The sequence below is a fragment of the Solanum pennellii genome, chromosome 1, assembly GCF_001406875.1.
Source record: "Solanum pennellii chromosome 1, SPENNV200".
Lineage (NCBI taxonomy): Eukaryota > Viridiplantae > Streptophyta > Magnoliopsida > Solanales > Solanaceae > Solanum > Solanum pennellii.
In genome coordinates this window covers 10,291,939-10,299,037 of record NC_028637.1, presented here as the reverse complement: position 1 = coordinate 10,299,037, position 7,099 = coordinate 10,291,939, and the positions used below count along the sequence as shown (strand labels likewise).

The 7,099-nt window shown below is 33.0% G+C and overlaps 1 pseudogene; it reads right to left on the bottom strand.

Moving 5' to 3' along the window:
* LOC107017345 overlaps positions 1–2,824 on the bottom strand; it is a 21,658-nt pseudogene extending 18,834 nt beyond the window's left edge.
* Positions 2,825–7,099: the final 4,275 nt, after the last annotated feature.

The window sequence follows — 7,099 nt, the reverse complement described above, 5'->3', positions numbered from 1 at the left end:
CTATCTAATAGGCTAGTATTGATTGGTACGAGGTAATAACTTAGTCAAATATCGAATACGATGCTTAATATGAGGTAAAGATAAGAATTAGGATAGCAACACACGTAGCCGGACCAAGGTGCGGAGTGACATTTTTTAGATGCCGGACCAAGGATTTAGAAATACATAACTTATCACTTTGCATGCAAGATACTAGGAAAGAATTGTTATAGTTAGACTTATCGAGTTATGAACCTGTGGGGAACACGTAAACCCTAGTTACTTTGATTAATTGATTAAACTCCAACATTCGAAGCTGTTAGTTGTCTCCTTTTATTTTGCTAGTTATTTTCATTTACTTAGAAATAGAAACCCCCCTTTTTGTTGTTTTTTCTTTCCAAGGAAGTAATTGACTGAACAATAGTAGTAATAGATTGAAGTTAAGTCTAAACTATTTTTCTCGTGGGAATGATCCCAACCTCACTAGTTGGGTTATTTACTTGACACGACCGCTTTACTTCTTATTTAAGAAGTAAGTTTGAGCGTATCATACACCTAATATGATAATTATCACAATAGAAAGGACAAAGAGTAGGTTTTAAATATTTAACAACAGCATTATTACTTGAAGCATTATCTAAGGTTATACTACTTATTTTATCACATATTACATAACTTTATAAAATTTCTAAAATTGTTTGGGCAATATAACTACCGGTTTTTTGCATTTGACAATATTTATAACCTAAAATTCTTTTTTGCATATACCAATTTTCATCAATCCAATGTGCAGTAACAGTCAAATAATCGTTACCGTTTACACTACAATGCATATCAGAATTAATAGCTATTTTACAAGTATTATAATAAAATAAACAACAAAGATATTGAAAATGTTGTGCATGATAATCAAATACAGCCTTTTTTATTGTATTTCTAGCAAAATCTTTAAAATTTTGATTATATACAATTTGAATATAATGTATAAACCGGGATTTCAGCAAAACTAAATGGCAAACTCATAACACATATCATTTTAGCTAGTTCTTCAAGATCTTTTTCTCTACTATATGAAAGTGGTAAACTAGAGCCAGAAACATTAGACGGATTTAATTGTGTTTGTACCATGTTAGAGCCGCCTACTCCTACATTTTCAGGAAGGGGGTGCCGTTTTTTATAGCTTCCGCTACCGCTTTAGCATGCAAAAATTTATTTTTACAACAAGACATTAAATGACTACTCAAATGTCCCATCCCGCCAGATTTACCAACAGTTTTATGATTTAATCTATGTTTACATTTATTACAAATAGCTTGTGTTTTATCTTCGTTTTGTGTCATAAATTGTCAAACAACCGATTTTTTAGCACGTTCTACCTTAGGCCTAGGATGTACGGGGGGAACAGGGGCAGGATAGCGAAAGGGAGAGGGACTGGGAGTAGTAGTAGTCGTAGGTGGCTCAGTTTCATCATCATCATCATCAAAAGTAGGCGTATCAGTATAATTATCAGTATCATTATCATTATCACTAGGCAAATACTCATCAAAATTACCAAAGCGACGTTGTAAATATTCATGATAAGGATCTAATCCTGATTTACTATCAATATTAAAAACTGTATCATCAACATGTGTATAATCATCCGTATTTATTCTTAATATAGTACATTTTTTTAGTTTTTGATTTAGAAGAACTACCGATTTTTGCATTATCGGAGGATGTAAACTTAAACATATTTTTTACACGCTCAAATGCACTTTTTTTACCCTTTCCTTTTTGAACAATATTTTTACCGAAATCCATATTAAAATAATAAACGTGAGATTATATATAATACAAAAAATGTAATGCAAATAATAAATCACAAAATAAATAAATAATTATTTAAATATAAATATAATATAAAATAAAAGTTCGAACGAATGTACCGAACGTCTACTTAAAAAAGTAGACATTTATGACCGCCAAAAGCCGAACGTGGAAAGTTGAAAGTTGAATTTTGAAGCTCCAAATCCAATTTCCAAAGACCAAATAAGACAACTCCAAAATTTAAGATATTATATATTAGAGAATTAGAGATTAGAGAGTAGAGAGTTGAGAGAGTAGAAGATGAATAGATGATTTTGTGATTTAAAAGAATGAAATTTAGGGGTATTATAAGTTTAAAAATGGGTTAAAGTGTAATTTTTAAAACTTTAGGGTATTAAAAAAGATTGGGGGGTAGGAGTGTAAATGGCTGAAATTTGGGTCAAATAGTCGTTAGGGGGCCCACTAGTTGTTACCCACCGGCTATAAACGGATAGATTTTTTTTAAAAGAAAAAAAATTGACCAGACCGAACCGAACCGGTAATTTTCAGAACAGGGAAGGACCGGTAAATCTCGATTTTTATCCCGTTATCTGTCTCAGAACCGGACCGAACCGATCTATACCGGGACTAACCGGTACCCGATCGGATCGGGATGGACCGGACCGGTAATCGGGATTTACCGGTTCCGCTTCCAGTCTTAACTCCTTCAAGTAGGACCAAAACCATTGACACCACCACCAATCCCTGTTTTATTAACAGATTCAGTTGTAGTTCCTCTTCCCTTTTCAGTTCCAGCTAAACCAGTTTCAGTACCTCTTCCCCTTCCAGTAGCACTAGCTTATAACATAAGTTGATTAACAAAAATATTAGACTGATAAAGTTGTAATAACAAGTACATGAATTACTATAAACATTACCTGTTTTGTAGAACCTCTTGGTCGACCTCTTCCTCTCTTTGTGCTTGATTGTGATTCAGTTGGTGTTGTAGAAGATCCAACACTTGACCTAGTTGAACTAGTATTTGTTCTTCTCCCATTTCCTCTTTCTCTTCCTGCATTAGCTTTATTATTCAAATGACAATCCCTCTTATTATGACCCTTTGTGTGACAGAGACTACAGGTCATCTCAACACCCCTCTTGGACAATTTTCCTGTTTTATTTTCATTCTGCTCCTTTCTCCTACATTTTCTAGGCCTTCCTGGTAGCGTTTTGATAACATGTGGTAATACAGAAGGGTTGGTCGATTGTGGCCACATTTCTATGTTAGTAATTGGTTGAATGTAATGACTATAGACCTTGAGATAATTCTCCTTGCAATACCATTGTGCAACATAGTTAATGGGCTCCAATCTTCTAAAATGAAGTGCAGCTATAGCATGACAACAAGGTATTTCTTTTAGCATCCAAGATCTACACGTACATGTTTGTGTGCCCAGATTCACAACAAATGTGTTACCCCAGCTGCCTTTAACCTTAAAACCATATTCACCATTCCATTCAAGGTTACATTGCATCGACTTTGTTGTGTTCTCTGTTAATACCTTTAAGGCCATTGGAGATATGTCTGTTATCCAAGTATCACTGAACTTCCTCAATTATCCTATTCTTCTTATCACTTTGACCCTTATTTCTTCAAGCATTGTGATGATAGTTTTGTGTCTTGCCTCCAAAATCCATGAATTAAAGCTTTCAGCCATGTTTTCAACACTATCACAACAGCTAAAAAACTTAAAGTATAATTTAGACCACCTCTCTATATTGTAGTACAATAAGTTATCAATCATTCCAGTACCTAAATTCTCCATATGATCCAAATTTCTTTTCAATTCTTGTTCATATGTAGATTTGGCAAATCTCTAAAAATAATTTCTTCTTTCAATGCCTTTCCAATTGATAGACCAGTTGGCTAGAACATGTCTTGCACACATTCTTTGTTCTGTATTTGGAAGAAGTTCCTGAATAGCTTGTCAAGACCCTTTAACAACATTTAGAATATCATGAGAAAATAAATGAAAAAGAAAATAGATAAATAAATGGAAAAGAAAACAAATGAATAAATGAGATGGAAAATAAAAATACCTTCTGTATATCAATAATGGTTGTCAATTCTGTCCCATCTCCTAACTCAAAATCATGTTTTACAATCTTGATAAACCAATTCCAAATGAATGTGTTTTCCACCTCAACAACTGCTCATGCTAGTGGTAGTATTTGGTTGTTCCCGTCCTTACAAACAACCACAAGTAATTAACCTCTAGAAACACCTTTCAAGAAGCAACCATCAAATTCTATAATCCAAAATTCTTTTAAACTCCTCCACATGATCACCCATAATTTGTTGCAACACAATGTTTATTGTTTTCCTTGCTACAGTCCTCCCCACATACACATTCAATTCTTTCTTCACTAAAATTGAAACTGAAAAACTCTAATACCAGGCTCAGAAATAATTATATCCTTGTACCTTTCTGCTAAGTACTTTGAATGCACCAATTTATTTTTGGTTGTGTCATTGCATTTATGTACTGGATTGTAATTCTTCACCACAAAATCTCCTGATCTTGAATCAATACTTCCAAACAACAACCATGGACAACCAGCTGTACACTTCACCCTCACCCTAGTTGCATCATTAACATATTTATCTAATTCAACATGTTCTTGAACTGCATATCTAGTTATAACTTCTCTAAACTGCTTAACACTTTCAAAAGCAAGACCAGTCTCCCAAACTATTACCTGACAGGTAGGATCAAATATAATTTTCTTTTTATTTCTTTTTGCTCTTCTTGCTTTTCTTTGTCTTCTTATAGGTAGTTCAACCTCATCTTCCTCATTAACATCATCATCAGTATCTATTTCAAAACTAACAACTTCATCTGAATCAAAGTAGGACACATCTCCAGCTATCTTACCCTCTAAAGTAGTTTGTTTCTTGGATAGGTATTCATCATATCCCAAATCAACTCCTTTTTTTCCTAATCAACTCCTTCAGATTTTCTAGGGCCTTTTTCTTTTCTCTTTTTTATTTTAGCAGCCCTTTTTCTTTCCTAATATTTATAACTTCCTCAGGAACATCACTACCATACTCATCTTCTCCTTGATCAGACAAATGTGCATTGTCTGAATCATCACTTTCTTCTGTTTCACTTTCCCACTCAGACCCAACTTCTGGAATATCATATGCAACAGCAACAAAAGAAATACCACCCAAGTCTTCTCCACCACTAGCAGAAGCCCTACCCAATTCATCTCCAGCACTAGTAGAAGTCCTACCCAATTCCTCTCCAGCACTAGAAGTCCTAACAAACACTTCACTCAACTCTTCATCCACAATAGGTTGTGCAGGTTCTTCAAACCCCAGACCTTCACTATCCTGAAAAGTCTGACTAGATTCCTTATCAAAAGTAGCATTAGATTCCCCACCTACCCCATCCACCCCAACCACACATTTAGATATTCAATTGTTGGTGGGGCCACAAAAATTTCTTCAACTAAATGAATCACATAAAGTTCAACAATGTCTCCATTTTTTAATTTAGTTACAATACCCAAAATATCCCTATCACTTTTAACTTCAACATGTCTACATTTAGGTGGTTTAATATAAACAACACTAGCAGCACAGTTATACCCAATTTCTTTAACAATATCAACAAATTCAAAGTAGGATAATTTATCAACATCTACGTCAAAACAATCAGTGACCATATCTCCTTCATACTTAATACGGGGTTTTTGTTGAAGTTTTCCACCATGGTGAAATCTTAAAGTAACGTACATATCCATCGTCAAACTGAAAAGACAAAAAAATAAGCTTCTCGAACACCCTAAAATCGGTCAAATGCTACAATCATATAAAAAAATATTACTAACCTAGTAACTCTGTTCTTCACGCGATCCTCTGTTTCTTTCACGAAAACCTTAAAATCAACAACTCATTCACGCTAATGGAAGAGAAATCTTCAGATTCAATCTTCTAGGTTTGAGAGAAGAGAAAGAATGAGAATTGCGGGCTTAGGGTATTTAGGGATATTTGTTTATAAGTGGATCGGGTTGTATTTGGGAACGGATCTTAAATATTTAGGGATATTTGTTTATAAGTGGATCGGGTTGAATTTTGGGAACGGATAAGATATTTTTTAAATTCTTAGGCGACGTGGACCACTAAAAACGCGCGTGCGTAACAATGCCCAGCCTTCAATTGGGCTGGAGCTCGGAAGGTTAAAAATAATTCACATCAAACATGTTAAGGGGGGTATATAAACACCCGTGTAGTTTAAGTACTAACGCGAGTTTTCGTGCCAAGTTTAAGGGGTTTTTATGTATTTTCTCTTTAACTTATGTAGATCAAAGTAATTTATGTCTCTTCATCCCTCTAACATCAACGTTTTTGTTGTGATGTAAATGGGACCAAAGGATGCCTCATATATTATACTTCATGTTGAATCAAAATAAATTTTCAAAACATCTAATTTGGATTTAAAAAGTCACTAACAAATTTAACATAATATTTAAAATTTTATAACTAATTAAATATTTTATGACATTTTGATTTGACATAGGGACAAAATGGTAATTCAACTTTGCACTTAGAAGCTTTCCACTTATAATAATATACTAGTTCTCGAATACGTGCAACGCACGTTTATTTCACGTTAAGTGATTTTTGTTAAGACAATAATAAGAGTTATATGAATTTGAAAGGGAAAATTAGTTTTTGTCTGATTTAAACTTCTGAGTCATTTCTTTTTTAAATTTAACTTAAATAATTAGTAAAATAAGTATATATATCGAATGTAACATGACAAGCTATTAAAATCAATATTTTTCATGCATTGCAACACCGCATTAAACTAATAACTTCAATTTTTTTGCTAGACCTCTAAAGTATATAATCTCATATATAACTTTTTTTTCTATAGTAATACATGCACTTACATATATTAAAGTGTAAGCTAAATTAAAGATTAACAACATACAGACACAACAATTTTAACTAATTAATCAACATCACCTGATAGGTAAACTACCATAAAATGGTTCTTTAACATTGTTGCCTCAAATCTGCAATCGGCTATAAGAATCTCAAGCTTTCAATTGTATGATATAATTTGAATAGTAATACACTTATCTAAATTACTGTGCAAATCAATTGGAACTGCATCCTATACATTTTTTTTAAAATGTTATGTGTATTATATAAAACATAATAGAGTACATGAAAAGTTTTCTAACAGATGAAAATTAAAAGAAGTAACAAATTTAAAATTAATGGGATAAGTACATATATAGTTTATATAGTAAAAGA